Consider the following 19,837-nt stretch of genomic DNA (forward strand, 5'->3'; position numbering starts at 1 on the left):
CTTGGATCGCACAATACTGCACGCTTGCGTATATATTGCGAAAACACAGCACAAACGTCGCTCTTTTCAGAAAAGTGTCATGCCACGTTTCTGACTCCCGTCATTGAAAGAAAAGAATTATCATATTAGGTTTAAACGCAGGAAAATCTCTCGCAGCATGAATAACATACAAGCAGGTAAGAGAATAATTAAACAAATTAGGGCTTGAAGATGTGATCTGCGAAGCCTCATCATGAGGTGATATAACAAACAGTTTGATTATTAATAATCGTGTTATTCAGGTTATAATTTCGTGTTCAAGTTTATTACAAAATAATATCGGTACAATATCGATGAGTTGAAATCTCGATGTTATAGATACACGAAAGCTTACTGTGATGCTGAATGCTTATTTGTGACAGTAAAAACAAGCCATTGAAATAAGAATCATTTTGTGTAGCAGTAGATCTACAGGTAGATCTTATAAATTATGTGTATAAATTTTTCAGTTGTTTACAATGATCTCACCCGTTTTCACTGTCGCAAATTCAACCCGTCCGCAAGATTCATTAATGTTAATACTTTACGCCACACAAGTGGATCTTACAAGTCGCGTGCTCAATTACTCCACTCTTGTTTAATGTAAAACGACGCTTTATATTTTTTCAAGATATATTTTTCCTGTATCTGTAACATCGAAAGGTGGACTCACCGAGATTATACTGATTTCATTCGATCCTCGGTCTCTTTGAGCTATGACGAGGAACCGCCATAATGGCGTGGCTCGAGATGCCATCCTCATGCCTCCTCATGGTCGTTGTCGCGGCGCGTCTTCATGGTCGCCGCCATCGTCGCGGTCATCGTCGTCGTCTTCTTCTTCTTCGTCTTCGTCGTCATGTTCGCGATCGTCTTGTTCGTCGGTTAGGTTGGCCATCGTCTTCGTCGCCGTTGCTCTCGTCGAGGTTTCGCGCCGTTGGTTGGGTGTCGTCGGAAGAGAGGTGGGCCGTTCTTGCGCGCACACACCCGATCACTCATGCACACGCACATACACACACACCCACAATCTCTCCATCTCTTCTTCTCGCCGCGTCCCTCCACCCCACGGGGGAAAAGGGGCGCTACTATATCGGTGGTATTTTGGTTTTGGCTCGGCTCGGCCCGCGGCAGTTCTGGGAGTGGAGTTCTAAAAACAGCAGAGGTAAGTCCTGCCTGCTGCTGCTGAGCAGCTGCCCGCTTGCTTCTTCTTCATCATCATCATCACCATCATCGCCGTCGGCGCGTCGCGGCATCGCGATCTCGCGGTTCTCCGTTCGCGTTCTCCGCTCTCGCGGTACCATCGTCGTCGTCGTCGTCGTCGTTCCTCGCGTACCAGGTCGCCGACGTTGTCCACCTCATCATCAGCAGTACCCCGTAGTTCTCATAGTTTCCAGACGCGAGCTTTCGGATACCATCAGCCGTGCGCGAATTCGCCATCTTCGCGGTTGCTCTCCCGAAGGACGTCTCCCTCTTTCGCCTATTTTCATTTTTCTCTCTTTCCGTTTTCTTTGTTCCGAGAAGAAACCGCGACACCGAGATCGAAAACCGAGCCCGCGGCACTTTTGCGACTACCCGCGGCGATCGCCTCGCCGCGTCTCTTATAATACACACCCGCTCTCTCGCTTCCGATGGCGGTTTACTAATTCAGCTTACTACCCAGAACCCACCCGGTCAACCTTCTTTTAGGCACCACCCTGCCTGCGGCACGGGCGCACCTCTTCTTGCCCTGCGCGCATCCCGGTATCCACGGATTTATTTCTTCGCGCGCGGGAATTATTTTTGGTGTCTTTTCCCGCGGTTTGTTAATATACACCCGCCGCGGCCGGTTCGCTCGCTTCTCGATCCACCTCTCATCCGTACGTTCTCTCTCTCTCTCTCTCTTTCTCTCTTTCTCGTCCTCGTGTATACTCGTACCTATTACTCTCCCGTGAAGATTACTCTCTTTCCCTCGCGACGGTCCTCGCCGCTAAAACCGTAACGACACGTCGCGTCTCGCGATCGGTACACGGTTACTCACGCTTTTAGTCGCTTTGCCGCGAGCACTGTGCGCGCTTTCATCCGTCCGATAGGATTTAGCAGGATCCGGCAGCTCTAACGATGGCCGTCGTAGTCGAATTCAGCGGTCTAGGATCGACGTCGATTCGACTTGGCTTCTTCATCTTCTTCATCTTCACCTTCGTCTTCTTCGTCTTCCCTTCGTTCGTCACGACGAATCACGTTCGCAGCGGGTGTTGTTAGTCGCAACGGCTATAGGTTACTCGCGGACGTAACGGCTACTCAGTTTGTGGATGTCATGAAGTCGTTGCTTCATCACGTAGTTCCGATGCAAGTTCTCGGAATCCGTGAAGTGGAACCTGCTCGTTGACGTGAGGTCTCACGTAGAGAGGGCTTTGCCGTCGTGGACAGATGTATGTGGGCTGCCTCGGCTGCCAGATCCAATCGCGATCTTTCACCCTTTACCGTAACGTGCTACGATAGTTAACAGAGATCGAACTGGTCCCTCTATCCTCAAGGCGAAAATACATCGCGCTTGGAGTCGGAGCTTTTTCATGCGTGTCACTTTTAATGGCATCTCAGCTTTTATTTTCGCAATGTGTCTTCAAGTCTAATGTCACAGACGAGCAACTGTGGCAACATTATTGAAAATTTAATATAACCTACATTCGTAAAAATTTAAATTCTTCCAGCTAATTTCCTCGAAATCATTTCCCACAAATTGAGTGGAATAAAGTCGTTTAAAACAATCTCTGTCTTGTCGGGTTCGAGATATTCGATCACGGAAAAGAGTATAAAAGCTGCAAACTTCCGCGGCTTTTACTCTTGCGAATTCCAATCGAATTTGCAAATTCATGAATCCTCCATATTCACTGCGAATATATGCACGTAGCTATCATCGTTTAATTTAATTTACTTCCAAGTAATTTCAACCGAAACAAAGCGCTGTTCGTAATAGGAATTCCTCGTATTACTAGCGTATGATCCTTAATTCAATTTCCAATTTCCATGGAAAATCGTGTGCGAGTTTAATCTAACATTTTCTGCTTTTACACACGTTCATACGTCGTAATTTTTTTTATAGGATTATCGCGTGCGAATCAAGGAAGAGAAAAATCACAAAAATTAGACGTAACAAATAAATGTCGGGCAAAGTTAGGGATTCTGTAAAAAGTTTCTTATATATTTTTTACAGAACTATAGAGAATTGCTTATTTTTGTTGAAATTGGAAGATAAATGATTCTCTAATTAGCGATATTTGCTGATATTTTAATATTGTACGCGCGCGCAATTAACAGTCTTATGTTTAGATGGAAATGTAAATTGAATCTTCAAATTTTATTTATGGAACGACTGTGACATTATTCCATATTAAATTTGCGAACGTTTGAGCAAGGAAAATAATTTACATGATTTAATACATCTACATAATTCATCAAATTATTTTACCTGACGCGAATCGTATTTATTTTTTATTAGAAAAGTTAAGGATCTGCTCACATTTTTATTATTTTCGACAGCAGTTTGTTGATTTTTTGCAATTGGCCGCAATTATTAGCAATTAGTGCTGATGTGATTACTGCAAAAATAAGATGAAAATTTCCCTGACTTCTTGATTATCCTCGTTAATTGTTCTTTCCTTTTCTCGACTGTTACAAATTGAATTACTAATTGTATCTTTGCGAGAGTGTTTACGAATTAATGTTCGCTGTCGCATTCGCCATTTTCGTGACATATTCGCTTTGTATCATCATGGATCAGCTGTGGATAGCATCGACGTAAATTCTTACGATACTCGCCGTTACCTTGACTAGATTCTAGCTGGTTCTCTCTCTCTCTCTCTCTCGCTCTCTCGCTATCTAATAATGCAGAAAAAAACGCGGTTAGTGGGCGTACAATTTATTTCTGGTTTGCTGTTTTTTTTTTTAATTTTATAGCGTGCCATTACACGCCGTGTATAGGCGCAATACCAAAGTATACTCTTCGCGCGTATTTTTTACGCTCCGATGCCCTCATCGTGTCTGTTACGTTCAGCGTAACGATCCACGTTTTGTCAACTATATATATACATATATATAATTGTTTATTATTATCCCTGGCATAAAACGAAATCTGGCGAGTGGCGAGTCTCACGAGAGCCTCACAATACACTTCGCATACATAACAGTTTTCCGTTCTGTTATACGATGTTGCTTTACCGGATCTCTTCGATTCTTTTTTACATAGTAGCAATCATTTCTTGATTTATAGGAGGATTTTTATAACTTTGCGAAATCTCGCAAAATACAATATGCGATACTTGATACTCGATGTAATATGTGAAAAATCTCGTGTTTCTCTTATCTCCTTCGTTTTACTTGTAATCCATATGTTATCGACTCGCACGACTCGACTTTGCACAACAATGCGACGTATAAACGAGTGTTACGCTAGTGTTCAGCTTTTTGTATACCCGTTCGCCCGACTTATGTTAGACGATAACGACGGCCAGATGGTTCACGCCGAGGGCGACTTGTACCTCCTCGAACAAAACGTGATTTTCGTCTTTCATCCGTCGTGGACGCACAGCGAGGAGCACTAACACGAAATAACGTGATCTAACTCATCTCCTTCGCGTGATCTTGCTGGTATAATGCTGCATGTTCGTGTAACACACCGCAAGCTTTCCGTCCGTGAATTTTCATACTTAGCGAAGTAATGTCGAATTCATCACGTCGTATACGAAGTAGCTTCGCGTTTATATGCGGAGAGCGTGCCGATGGAAAATCGAGCGGATGAACATCGCTAATTAGTTGCTTTTCAGAGAACCGCAGCTTTCACTTAAAGTTGCCGTAATGCTTTCGAGTCGCGAGCGGTATTACATTTACGATAGAAGCGAAAGCTCAAGTTTCCATAAATGGATTCATAGAACCCGGAGATAACGGCGTATCGTTGCGATATGTCGATTTGATCCTTATATAACGTTACTATGTTCCTCGAATTCGATCATTTCGAGAGAGTTATTGAAATAAGAAGCACAAAAGAGAGGGAGAGACGTCCATTACGTTTCCCAATTACGAACGTTGCAGGGAAAATGGACGGGGTACATTTAATCTCCTTTTGACGTGTATAATTCGAATATCGTTATCACGTGGAAAATTGAAGAGATATATTATTCCCTTTTAATGGTTCTTGACGTTTTACGACTTACGACCGACAACGTCGCGTTGACCGTTGATTTTTCGCAATATATATTATCCGAAACGCGGAAGCGCATCCGCGACACGTCAACGATATTTCCGTGGCATTTTACATAACCCGGCGACTGAAATGCTAACGAACACAACGAGCCGCGGGTCAGGTCGACCCGGTCGGTCGGTCGGTCGGTCGGCGAAGTTCCGAACTGATATCACGCTTAATTGAATCTGACGCGTTTCATTGACATCGCGCGCGGCGGGCCGAGCACAGCGCGCGGTTTAAATGCGCGCGGGTTGCGAGCGGAGCTTTCGAGCGCCGCGCAAAATGAAGAGTGATGACTCGAAAATCCGCGCGACTATTTACGGCTCGCACGAACTCGTAGATAGGTAGCGCGATCGATAGCGCGCTCGGATTCCATGACAAACGTTTGATTTTTTTTTCTTTCTTTTTTTTCGTTTCGGTGTGCAACGTTTCTTGTTTTTTCCCTTCCTTCTTTCCTTCTTTCCTCTTTTCCCCCGGTTGGCAGAGCACTCCTCGTTTATGGTGACTGATAGCTGTATCGTCGTAAATCATATTCAGCGGTCCTGAGGCTTTCGCGATCGCGCACGGGGGCCGGTCCTCAGCCCGCCGTGAAAAGCCCCGCCCGGTCTCGCTCCTTTTCTCTTGACGTCGTGCCAAGTGCGCGTCGCGTCGCGCCGCGCCGCGACGCGGCCGAATGGCCGACGGACGCACGATGCTTTTGCACCGCGAGACCCTGACGAGAGCTTTCGGTCCGAAACACGATTCGAAAGCCGCTTGCGAAACGGATAGCTCTGAAGGATTGAGGGCGGAGATGGAACTTAGGTCCACATCTCACAGATAGATCTATATTAGGATCTGAAAGACATTCGCGCGCGAGTGGGATCTCCGATATTTTCTTCCTAAAAGATTTATCGGTCCTTCGCGGCGATATTTCAATCGATTTTTCCGTTTCAATTGAAATTTCTGCATTCTGAACGTTTGAAGTGAGATTTGCTTTGAAGTTTTCTACGTAAATCCGTATGTGTAATCGGCATATGATTTGATTATCGCGAAATCACAAATAAACTCGTTCCTGATGGAAAAATTATGAAATTAGCATCCATAACTGATGTGTGGACTAAACTACCTCGTTGAGTTATATAAAAGCAATTTTTTTATCGTCGTAGATTTTTCTTCTTATTTACGCATACGAAACGTATATATAGGCGTGTTTTGAAAATCTGTTCTTCGAATATCTTGTATATGATATACCGATGATTTTCTGATTTAATTAACCCGTTGTGGTCACATGGGGTCCAGTGGACCCCAGGCTTTTTTTTTTTAATTTTTTTCTTAAAAGTATATTATTTTGAGAGTAAAACGCACAAAGTTTTTTTACTCTATCTCAAAAAATTTTGATGAATATTTTTGTGAAAAAAATCAAATTTCTCGAAAAAAAAATTTTTTTCTCGCGTTTTTTCAACATAAAAAAATTTTTTAAATTATTGGATTATCAAGAGGAAGTCATAAATTAATTCCAGTTCAAGGTTTGAGTCGATACATCAAAAAAGAACGCAAATGGAAACTGTTGTGGGGTCCATTGGACCCCGTGTGACCACTACGTTATTTTTAGGAGGTGTGACCACAACGGGTTAATAATCCGATAGAATCAACTTCCATTTAATTAATACCCTCGTTAGCGAGAATTATTAATATTGCGCGGTTGAAACATTTTAATAACTATGCAATGTAATGTTATTGCTTCGATGGTGCGTTGGAGTTTTCATAATCCGTTCATTGAAATATCAAATAAGCATGTAGGCAGCATAATGACCAATGCACTCGCTCATTAAATCGCGTTATCCTTTTAATACTCACGATATAACTCACGCGTATATATATATTTCTGCATTAGGTTTGCATCTATTTCTTTTCTTTTTATATATAACTTCGTATTCGCGATTACTTAAATGATTATGACGCGTTTTTGTTGCGATTGAACGCGAAGTGGAAATATCACGCGCGTGGATAACGTTAAATTAAATCGCGTTCTTTTAGTATCCTCGCGGTATCACTCACGTGTCATATTTTTCTGCATTAGATTTATATCTATTTCTTTTCCACATAATTTCGATTATTTTAAATTTAAGTAATTATATGACGCGTTTTTGTTACGTTGCGACTAAACGCGAAAGAGAGATTCCACGTGGATCAAGGTGCGTTAAATTTAATCGCGCTATCACTCACACGTCATATATTTCTACATTAAGTTTGCATCTATTTCTTTTTCCCCATATAACTGCGTGTTTGATTACTTAATGAGCGTGACGCGTTTTCGTTACGATTGAATGCGAAGCAAATACCATGTGGCTTAAAGCACGTTAAATTAAATTGCTTTATATCCTTTTAGTACTTGCAGCCTTTTATTACTCACGCCTCATGTATTTCTACGTTAAGTTTGCATTTATTCCTTTTTTTTTCATATAAACGTGTTTGATTACTTAAGTGAACATGACGCGTTTTTGTTGCGCGTTTTTGTTGTTTTGATTGAACGCAAAGTAGAAATGTCACATGGATTAAAACGTCGCTCGTTCGAAGGTCGAGCGAAGAAAGAGGACTGCAGACAAAACCCCAAGAGATTATGTTAATTATTCGTGTAATTGCATTTTGCGAATTAAATTTCTTTACTGATTCATGTAAAACGCGAGGTTTTATCCCGCAACCGTTTTTATCTTTGTGTCGCTAAAATATATCAATTCCTATTCAGTTTAACGTTAACAGTTGACGCAGCGGCGGCAGCTCGTACGCTCCATGTATAATGTCACATCATTTATAGTCGTTACCTCGTTCTGTCTCGCGATTTTTCTCGTTCCCGAGCTGGTTCGCGATATGACTTCATACCTGTCATACCTTTCACATCGAAATATCATTTGAGTTACTCAAATAAAGCCGAGAAAGAGTATATTATATCCGTCAAAATGTACGAAAAGAGCGTTATAAACTACATCGGTTTTGACTTTTATATAAAACTTTGAATTTAAATTGCTTTAAATTAAAAAAAAAAGTTACGGAGAATTCATTATTTATTTAAAATATTTTTTCCTTCAGATACTCCTGCCATGATTGAAATTTTCTGTTAGATTCTCCGATACGATTCTTGTACGACACAATAAAATTTACGAATATTTATATGATATGTATATTTAGTAGCGTCTGTCGTCTCTATTTTTGTCGCGGCACGATGGGATGGAAGCTAATCGAGAAAATCGATCACTCTTTGATTCGCACCAGTATCCACTGGGTGCTATCGCGTAAAACGCAATGAAGGGTTAAACGTAGGCAGACATACTGGCTTTAACGTGACACGTTCTCGCGTTACCGCGGCAATATGTGAACATCCCGCCTACGTATGCGTATATATCGTTTCGTTAAAACTCCCTTCGTTATCCCTCGACAAACTTCTCTCAGCCTTCTGCCGTTGCTCCTCTCGCTAGGAGCAAGATGTCCCTTCGAGATGTCGGGACGAACGGCAGGCAGGGTGAGCGGATATCCGGTATGGCAACAGACGCCTGTCTTGAGTCGGAGTGTCGCGCGGAGAGTGAAAGAGAAGGAGAGAGTGAGAGAGAGAGAGAAAGAGAGATACGAGAGATCGTTCGTTAGTGTTGCTCGCTCGAACGGGTAATACGAGGTATGGTCGCCACCTGGTATTTTCGTTCGGGCACGAACGAGCCTTCGAAATCTACTTCTTCCACGGGAAGTCCAAGTTTCTTTGCTCCTCCGGAAAGGGAGCTTTGGGACAAACACCGCGCCTAGATCCAATCGCGGGCGCAAGCCTTTTCCGGCGAAGTCTTCGAGCATAACTTGACTCCGTGCGACTTTGTCAAACGGAATCTTCACTTTCGATACATGTATTTGACATTAAATCCCTGAAAAATATATTAACTAAAACTGATCGCGTTCGTTTAGGTGCCCTCGATCGCAACGTCGACTCTAAATTGGGCAAAATGTTTTACCGCGCACGGATTTTCAGCGTATTACATGCACGCTAATATCCTTTTTTGTTAAAAAAAAAAAGCATCCTGAATGCGTGTACCGAGTCTTTTCGGCGAATATTGTCGGTCGCAGATTTGATAGAATTTATACGATACAATGTGATATATAACGTCATGATATATCACCCGCCACATCCACTCTTTTTCTTTCTCTCTTTCTCCCGGATTTAAATAATTATTTTAGCCTCGTACATTTCGCTCAGCTTGTAATCCCTTTTTCTCAAAATATCTTCTTGATAAATATTCCCTGGTTGACGATGACCCCATTTGTGCTGTTTAAAAATTACACTTTATTGAATTATCCGCGAGATCCATTTTCCATCAAAGCTATACACCTGAGACAGTTTGGAAATATATTAGGAACCCGCGATATGTTCGAATATGTAAGTTAGTGTTTGAAGTCGGGATAGAAATAAGTCGGTGTTTGATGTCGAGCTGTATATATTTTCGTGGTTTCAATTTTCGCGTGTTATACATAGAAAAATGTGTCTTACACGCCAGTTGTGGCTTCCACTGCTACAATTAAGCGCAATGATCATTTCCATTATATTTATAATATGGAAATGTGCATTCTCTCCCGAATTATATCGACTTTAATCCGTAGTTCTCTCCTATACATGAAAATACTGCGATAACGATCCGCGATTCGCTTTTCTTCTTAAAGCATTATACATATATAATTGGTTATCGGAGAATTAACTTTAGGATTAATTTTAATCTTAGATCTAGGGCATATACAATTAGTATTGGAGCGTCTAGCATTGTGATATTGAGCCTTTTTTTATATTCTCTTAATTTAATTTACTTCTTTCTAAGTACTTCACTCGCTATCTCTCGCTAATCGCAAATATTTTTCTTTTTTGAAGATAACTTTCGTAGAAATGTTAATTGACAAGAAATCTATCTGACAAATAACGTGAAATTTCTCATCTGGATAGATAGAAGGATCTTTCTGATAACAAGCGATTTACTCTATTTTATAAGCGTGATCTATATTATTCCGCGGCTTTTCGAGGATATATATTATTAATTAATAATGAAAACGCGATTGAAGGTTTTCATTTAAAATGATATATTTGCAAAGTGAATAGACACCTGAAATTTTATTTTAGTTCTAGACTCATCAATATTTCACGAAATATTATGTATAATTAATCGCAAGTAAAAAATTTTAGTAGGTTAATAAAGCTTTGATCTGAAAATTCAAAAATCTAAAAATACAAGTTTTATATCTACGAGAGAATTAATTTTTATAGGATGATTATATTGAACGGATACAATTTAGATTTCGAGGATTTGAGATTGATCATAATTGTCTATTCTTTTAAATTATATCAAGTTGTGGCAAGTTATTGGCAAGAGAATCTATTATATATATCAAGACAGAATAAATTATTACATCTCGGCGGTAACAAACACTTGAGACGTATTTAAATATAAGGAATCTGTCAGGTATCTGTCTGGCTGAATATCTACTTGACGAATTATATCTCGCCGAATTATGCGCGCTACTAATTAATAACGTCACCCGCGGACTACCGGCAGGTACATGTCGATCGATCCCGAAAGCGGCGATCGTCGAAATATAAAGGATAATTGTTTTGCAGCTTTGAATTTTAAAAACCTCCGTTGTGTCCAACGTCTATTTTCGTTTCGCGAACTGTCTCGCTCCCCATCATTTTCGATGCGCTGCTATTTTCGATTCGGCGCTCGATCGACCAGGTCACACGGTTAAGCGCGGTTCATCCGATAATGAAGATGGACTTTCCTAGATTTTCCTGAAGAATTTAATATCATTGCTACCGTTGGTTGCCGCTGCCGTGCGAGTTTGACGAGGAAGAGAGGGATGGAGACAGAGAGACGAAGAGACGGAGATATATATGTATACATATACATATGTATATGTACGTATGTACATATATGTGTGCGAGAGAAAGAGAGAGAGAGGGGGGGACTTGTGGTACAGAGTGGCGAAGAAGGGAATAGCGAGAGAGGGATGCGCGACTATAACATATCGCCCCGATATTGTTATCGATCCCGCCGGTCGGAAGGTATTTGTTACGTTCATTGTTTTTCCTTCGCACCGTCGAGCAAAAGGAGATCACGAGGGCCCGGCGTCCCTTTTACAGTGCTAAAAGGTATCCGCGCCCATCATCTCTACCTGTTTTCTACGCTTTCTCTTTTCTCATCCCTCGTCCCCTTTTTCTTTCCTCCTTTCCCTTTTTCTGGGTGTTCTTTTTCTCTGTGTCCCCCCGGGAATTTCCTTCTCGCCTACATTCCCGGTCTTTTTTACACGACGATTTCAACACCGAAAAAAGACACGTTACAGCGGGAAGAGTTAAACAGGAGAGAGAGAGAGAACGAGACGAGAGGCGTTTGTTAGCAACAAGTATTTTGTGGCTTTAACGTTAGACTGATAAAAATTGACAAAAATTAGAAATTATAAATAACAAATAAATATCTCTTATGATAAATTTAATACCTTGGCAAGTCTCCGTGCTAAGTAGTTAATTATATTATAGTGGTAATAATATGAACAGAAGAGCGTTTTTTCTCATTTTTTTTGTCGCACAAATAAGACGCCGGTCGTAAATAGAAATGGGCTATATTTAATGCATCAAATGCATGATAAATTCAGTTCGCGGATAAATCTTTTTGTGCAAGGTTCGCGGTTTATTTTCGTAATTTATACTTTTACCCGCGCGACTCTCGATGCGCATCGAGGGCGGTCACAGCGGTATTAAATCGGTCTCGATTGCGGGGAATGATTTTAAACACGATTTGTTTTACATTTTACAAATTTTTAAATGACGTTCAAAAATGAGGTAGACAGGTGACGACGCTCTATTTCTATTTTCCACGACATTTTCCATCGTGACCTCGGCGCAATGGATATATCAAGATAGTAATATTATACTAAAATAATGTAACGTTGACTTCGTAAGATCTCCGAGAAAGAGAGTCCGTCGATCGCGATCCATGTCGGTCGACGGGGCTGGCGGAGCAAAAGGCGACGTTATTTTTCACGAATGGTTCCTCTCGAATGCACTTCATAACCGAGTTAATCGTCTATTATCCGTGCTTCGTCATTAATTTGTCATTTCCAGCTGAATGGATAGGTATATTTTCTTCCACGAAAGTGTCACCATGAGGAACGTGCAGCAGTCGATCCATCCGGCGCGTCGCATCGGTTCGCTTCATCTCGCACGACGGCCATGCATAGCTTATGCCGCTTAATTAAATATCCCTGTTCGCCCGAGCACCGCTTGTCTGACATTCTTTTTCGATATTTTACACGGCGTACCCGTACGAGCTGTATATATTCTCGACGATGTTCGGAGCAACGCTGTACATTTTTGCGCTATATCAAAACCCTTATATATGTAAAAAATAAATGTTAAAATTCCAGATATGAGAATTTACACACATTAGAAGTGTATATTAGTTAATTGTATAGAGAATCAGATGTTTTGACAGCTGCATATAATTATTCGAATGTAATTGTCACGCATGTAATTATCCAAAAACACGGATTACTTGCAATTTTCAGCTATCGTGTGATATTTCTGTATTAACATTTGGGAGAAAAAGAAAGATATAAACGGAATTAATGTAGTCGGAGAAACGAATTATCTCCGAGCAATTTCCTCGCCGTATTTCAGTCTTAATAAAATAATTTTAGGATAATTGATATTGTCTGAATTAAAACACGATAATATACATGTATATATAGATGGGAGTATTACTTTAAAATAGTCGATTTAAGTAATCCAATCCGACGTTAAATTTTGGTGGGGATTTTAGAGATATCTGATCGGTGATTGCGTGCGCGATTCTGATAAAAAATCTTACAAGCCAGGTACCCCACTGAGTAAGTCTGCCCCTGTCGGCGCAACCCGTCGACCTCGTTGCCCACTACGCCAAACATCGTTGCGTATCTGAATGCATCTCCCGAGTGCGAACGATCATCGTCGACCGCGGCGCGGACCCGTTTTAGGCTAATTAATTACTTATCCGTCTTCCGTTTCTCGTGTCTTCTCGCGCTCGCTCGGCGCGAGATCGATAGGCCAGGACATATTGAGCACTCGCCTGTGCTCTCTCTCTCTCTCTCTCACACACTCTCTCTCTTTCTCGACGGGTTAGGTTGTCCAACCTCTGTAGGGGTACAGCTACATTGCAGCTCATGCATAATACATTACGATCCGACCTGGAGTAGATTTATATTTACCCCCGTACCGGCGATAATTCGTTAAATATCGACAGGCACCGCGCGGCTCCCGCGCGAGCTTTTTACGTCGACGAATATCCGACACGAATATTCCCTCCGTCTCGTAGATCCTCCGTCTTATTGTACGATCCAGGCCAGTGCAACAGTTGTGCACGAGTTGTCAGGGGTTTAAACCAGGCATCCCGAACGGATGCCAGTCCGCGATCGACTCGAATAATTCTCGCAGCACGGCCGTGTGTCATGATCTCTCTGAAAATCTTATATAAATAATCCTTTCTATATGACTGGTGTCATTTTTTAAATGACAAGCGTTACTTGTATACGTTACTAGTTTGCGTTTGTCGACAAAAAATTACTTGTTGTATTTTATTGATATTCCAGATTTTCACGAGGCCGCGGATTTATATATATAGTTACGGAGAGGCCCGCGTGTTCTGTTATATCAATAAGTCTAACATTCTACTATTCTGATCTGTATTCTACAATTTTCGTATTTTACTGTATTGATTTCGCCCTGGTTTTATTCTATGAAAAAAAAAAAGCGGTTTGCCGACTCGCAACTCCGCGCGGTTGTCCGCGAGCGCAATTCCGAAATTTTTAATGACGTGTCGTAAAATCCGGCTGAAATGTGCGCGCGGCTATTTTCGCGGCGATTTGATATATTTGTCAGGACAGATTTTATATGTCGTGACTATCGGCCGTCTACGCTCCTCGACGGATGGACCGCGCGAGTGTCGGCGATTCCGACTGACGTGTTAACCGCGACGCTCGATATCGCCTTAGCAAATCGACGTCAATTTCGGATGTGATTTCCGGTGGAAATCGGAACATCGAATTTTGAATGTCGATCGCGCGGTTTCGAAAACTGTCAACGTACTATTCTAAATCGTCTGTTCTTTTCTCCTCTCATCAGAGGACCGACAAATGGATCATTTTCCGCCATGCAGATATTTTTATCCTTTAGGGTTTCTCGCAAGCTGTGGTACTGAATATCACCGTTGACGTTCGCTCGTCTTTCAGACTAGTTTTATGAATTGTTTAGTCTCTATATTCATTATGTCTCTCTAAAGCTCTTTTAAACGTTTATTATCTCATTGCCTTCTTTCTCGTTAGATCTCATCTTTACTCTTAACTTCTAAGGTTATTATAATGTTGTTATTCTCATATCCTTCTTTCAGCATCTTATTTGCTGCGTCTTTTGCTGATGTAATTATAATTATACTACGTATAATACTACGTATAATTATAATTACTGAAGGGTACCCCTCTTTTAATCCTATTTATACATAAATAAATAAACATTCTACGGATTATTATTGATTGCAATTATGACATTTTCTACAGGAGATATTTTAATGAGATTAACATATCGCAGCCTTTCGATATTAGATTCTTGCCAATTTAACTAATCCACGAACTGGAATTTAATTTAAATAAATGACTTACTTTTCGTTCATCTATTTCGACGATTATCTTAGATGCTATACGCGTGAACGTATCGCGAGCTTGAATACAAATGTCGAAACATTCGGATTATGCTGAAAGTCCCAGAGTCTGAGCGAGCGATCTTGTCGCGAATCAGTCCTGTACCCCTATTCTGTAGTTCTTAATGACAGTGTCGTTAAGACAGCTTTTTTATCATATATTGTACCTGCGCAACGACAATACAGCGATAATGATAGGGTCATTAAGAGATCAGTCTGTCCAGCCTCTCGTTTCGATCGGATACCGTCACGAAACCAAAAAAAGGGGGGAACGAGCCACCTGTCTCGCACAATGTTACGCGGAAATTGAGCGGAAGCGCGGATAACGCCTTAAATAGAATCGTGCACTTGCATACCGCGGTGCATGACTCGGGCAGTCGCCGCGCGTTCGCGTACGGCCAAGTCTATAACACAATTGTTATTTTCGTCGACTCCGAGGCGCGCATATACACACTTTGTAATGCGCCGAGCTCCGTATAAAACGCAGGTCGATTCTTGAACCGTACACCGCCGCGGTATTTCTGGCGGGCGAAATATTAATAAAGTGTAAGGATGCTACCGGTTTGCGTAAACACGCCGGTCGAATCGCGCGCATCGACTGACGCCAAATGCGACGTTTAAGCGCCGTTTCCCCGCTATTTTTTTTCCTATATATTCATTTCTCTTTCCCTCGCGTATATACGAGACACGGCACGGACGGGACGCACGCGGCGCGGCGTCTCCTCTTCCTATCGGCGTGCACACGACCGCGACGTAACGGCTCGTAATCGCCACTCGTTGTTAACTCCGTTTCGTAATTGCCTCTTTTTTCGCTAAGTATTTTTCTTGCGGTATCGGGGCTCTCCCGCACTTTGCCTTGCGTGCCGATCGAGGAAAACGCTTACGCCGTGAGAGGACTTAATCATTCTTCAACACGTGCGTCGCGAGATTGCATTCGAAACGATAACCAGGAATCGTGCGCGCGCGCGCGCGGATTGTTTATTGCGTATCGATTTTCTCTGGGCAATCCTCGCGCGATCGTAGATTTGAGAGATCGTTACGCTGGGGCAATTTCTCCAAAACTATAACTGCATTCGTGCCTTTCATCGTCTCCCAAACTTTATTATGAATCTCTAATATCTCTATAGTTATTAAGCAGGAAGTTGACCCTTAAAAATGCGCAGCTTTGGATATATGCAAAGCGACTTTTCGATGCTCCGTGTACTCTCTCTTATGAAGTTTCAACTGCAAACGCGCGACTCTAATATACATCTGTAAAGAGCCTTCTCTGGCCTTTCTTTCCCATCCAGAAGGGAAAATATTCAGAATGTTATGAAAAATTGCACATTTAAGGCAATGGAACATATATTGGATGGTATCTACCTAACTATATAATTTTTGCATAAATTTATCGCATCTTACATCAGCGAGTCTTTGCACAAATAAATATATGAGGAGACAAATGTTTCTCTCTCCTTTATTATTCGTTTCTTAATTCTCTATATCGCACGTTAGCACCGCAATAGAAAAATTTACGCACGATTTATGAAGAATTAGACCGAATACATTGATATTAAACTTTAATATGCATTTCTTTCCTCATAACTTGCATATTTTTTCTACTAAAAGGACGATTGACGAAACTACGGTCAGGCCAGGATTATCAACATAGTTAATTAAAAAGGGCGATAAAAGGAGAAAAACGAAATCGCGCGCGCGCGCGGTTTTCGGTTGTGCCGCTGTGCTCCGTTCCTCCGTTGCTCCGAGCGAAATAATCGCGTCGCGCACGCGTTTCGCTGTCGCTGCATCGCCGCCGACCGCGAGAACACGCGCGACGGCGCGGCGCGCCACGCGAGTGCGAGGGGGACGCTGCTACGTCGCTACGTCGTCGCGCCGAGAGCCAGCGACGAGCCGGCAATGAGCGGCGCGAGATGGCGCGCGCGGCGTACGGCGCGCGATTGGACGGCGGTCGGCTGACGTCCGCGGCGTTATCGACCAATGAGCGGGCGCGCCGCGGCCGACGTATCTCCGCTCGCCGTGGCGAACTTCAGAGGCGAGGTGGACCGACTGGTACACGATTACCAGCCGCGGCGACTCGTTTTTCCCCCCTCCTGCTCCCTCAGTTCTTCATTCTTTCTCTTTCTCGCTCCCTCCGCGCTCTCTCTGTTTCTCTCTTCCTCCCGCGCGCGCGCGCGCGCGCTCCACCTCCGTCCGTCTCGCTCGTACGCACGCACGCACGCACACTCTCTTCTCGCTCGGTTCTCAGCGCGACTTCCTCAAATCTTTATTTCAGGCTCGACCGCGAACTCGGGGCGAACTGGTCGAAGCGCGCGCGACCGCCCCGGTTTTTTAACCGTCCTCACGGCAAGCTCACCGCAAGCGGCTACCGTCGCCGCCGCCGCCACCGCCGTCGCCGTCGCCGTCGTCGTGCATCGTCGTACATACGCGCGACTGTGTGCGCCAGGGCAGCACCCGTCGGAGTCGCGGAGAGACGACGCGTGTCTAAATTTGAATACGCTCTGGCAGCGTAGAGAGAGGAGAAGCAGTGCCGTCCGCGCGTGTTACGCCGTCGGAGTCCTCGCCCGCCGTCTTTTCGCCTCGCCGTTCGCCGTCGGCCATCGTCGTCGTCGTGGACTGTCACGCGTTTCGGAGCAAAAAAAAAGTATATTTTAGGAAAGAACGCGCCCGTATCACGCCGTGCATCTAGTCAACGCATCTAGTCCCCCGCGATCCACGTCGCGGATAAAAGCTAACCTATCTTAACCGCGCGCGCGGCACGAATCGGAGCCGAGCGTGACACCGACGCACGCGTGCACACACGCACGACGACCTAAGAATAATTCACGCGCCGCGACACGCAATCAACCGAGACACGGTCCCTATAAATATAATCGTGCGCCCTTTTTGCGAGTGATTCACGGCGAAGGTGAAGGAAGCGAGAAAGAGAACGAGAGAGAGAGCGAGAACGTGCGAAGAAGAGGAAGAGGCAAAAGCGGAGGAGGGACTCGACTCGGATGAAATTGGCGAACGTTCGCGGTGGATTTTTCTTCGACACGGATCGCGACGGCGAGAGCGAGAGCTGGAATCGTCGCCGACGGACCGCGTGAGCGAGGAAGAGAGTAGTCTTGTTGAAGAGTGTGCCAAAGAGGGAAAGTAAAAGAAAAGGGAGATCGCCGATAGAAAGACACGACACGACGGGAAGAAAGAGAAGAGAGAGTCACGCGAGTGTGCCTGTCGGTTCGGCGTGCGGTATCGACGACGCGAATTAGTGTGCGAGAGAATCAGCATCCGGCGAGGAGGACGAGAGGAAGGAGGAAGGAGGAGGAGGAGGAGGAGGAGGTGGAGGAGCAGCGACAACAGCAGCAGCAGCAGCGGGAAGTTTTGTTTTGATCGGCGAACGATCGCGCCGTCTCACGATCTCTCTCGCCTCTCTTTCCCGTCACTCCGTCGACGCGAGGCGGCCGCGGGGGTGCTGTATCACGGTGTGGGGAGATATCGATCGCGCGCGCGGGACCATTGACGTCGTTCTGGAGAACGGCCGAACGTCGTGAGCGAGAAAGAGAGAGAAAGAGAAAGAGAGAAGGAAGAGGGACACGACGACGACGACGAACGACGATACCGTCGTTGTTCGGCGATCCGACGGCACCCGCGCGTCGTTTGCTCGCTTAGTTAGTCGGCGGTGCGCGTCCTCGCCGTCGTCAACATCGTCGTCATCATCATCATCATCGTCGTCGACGGACACACGCACGCGGCGCACGTCCTCGAGCGAGATCGCGATCGTGGCTCGGCGCGGTGCGGTGCGGTGCGGCGCGCCGCGTCGCGGCGCCGATCCCGAGGATCGCCCGCTCGCTCGCTTACTCTCTCGGCCTCGCTCTCGTTGACGGTCTCGCGCGGAGAGAGATCGATCGATACGCCGCGGCACAGCGGGAACTCGGCCGACCGACCTGACTCCCGTCGTCGACATGCCCCGCTGATGATCCAGTAGGCTACGAGATCCGGTGAGTTTACCAAACGCGGTAGCGCGGCGACGAGGAAAGAAACCGGGTGAGAAAGAGAGAGAGAGAGAGACGGTTGGTGGAGGAGGAGGAGGAGCGCGGGTGGGAGGATAGGGAGAAACACGCTCTTTCGGTCACGGTGAATCTCCGTCGAGAGACCTTTCTCCCCCACTATCGATGTTCGTTAGGTATGCGTGTGCGTCTTCTTGGACCTCGTCCAGGTCGCGACGCCTCGAGCGCGCCTCGCCGAGAGCGCGTTCGCCGTCTCTTTCGAGACTCTCCACGACACTGCCGATCCTCGCGGAGGGAGGTCTGGACCGGCCAAGATCTACTTCGCGAGGCTCTCTCTCTCTTTCTCTCTCTGGTCCGGGATGATGATCTTCGTGTTCTCCCACACGTCACGATCTCTGATCCCGCCGCACGCGAACGCGCGCGCGATTCAATCTCCGCCTTCTTATCCGAAACGCGACATTATAATTCAGGACACAATTTGTAATTTCATCATCGCCAAACCGGACTTCTTCTCGCGGGATTGCCACAAAAATCGCGCCCCGTTTAATACCGTTTTGTCGTGGTGGGAACGGTAATTTGACGACACTGAATGGTAATCGCGAATAATGCGGTAAAGGCGATCGTATCTTGATCCTTAATTCGATCACCGTGTTGCTTTAGTATTCCGCTCCTAATTCGATATCTGCGATGCTGTCTTATTCAAGGTGTCGTAATTTCATAATCACTCCGAATTAGATCTGTCACGGTCTGACGTTCTCCGGTCAGAATTATCGGACTAACAAGGGTGTATAATTCTCCTGGGATATATTCAATATTAATTTATTGATAATCTAGAATATCGGTTCGGAATGATTACCCACTGCAACAGAATTGAATAATTTTGTAAAGGTGGGACAATC

At 44.4% G+C, this 19,837-nt stretch overlaps 1 protein-coding gene across 5 annotated transcripts in view; it reads left to right on the forward strand.

Annotated features, from left to right (window-relative positions):
• The window catches only part of Mef2 (myocyte enhancer factor 2), a 69,277-nt gene that overhangs the window by 26,756 nt on the left and 22,684 nt on the right, over positions 1 to 19,837 (forward strand). Inside the window, exon 1 of one of the 5 annotated variants that reach the window (XM_071771051.1) lies at positions 17,225 to 18,929. The exons of the other annotated variants lie outside the window; for them this stretch is intronic. The gene's annotated coding sequence lies outside the window, so the exon portion shown is untranslated. Of the gene's footprint in view, positions 1 to 17,224; positions 18,930 to 19,837 lie in introns of those variants that run through there. 5 annotated transcript variants of the gene reach the window in all.

Source organism: Temnothorax longispinosus, chromosome 2 (genome assembly GCF_030848805.1).
Source record: "Temnothorax longispinosus isolate EJ_2023e chromosome 2, Tlon_JGU_v1, whole genome shotgun sequence".
Taxonomy (NCBI): domain Eukaryota; kingdom Metazoa; phylum Arthropoda; class Insecta; order Hymenoptera; family Formicidae; genus Temnothorax; species Temnothorax longispinosus.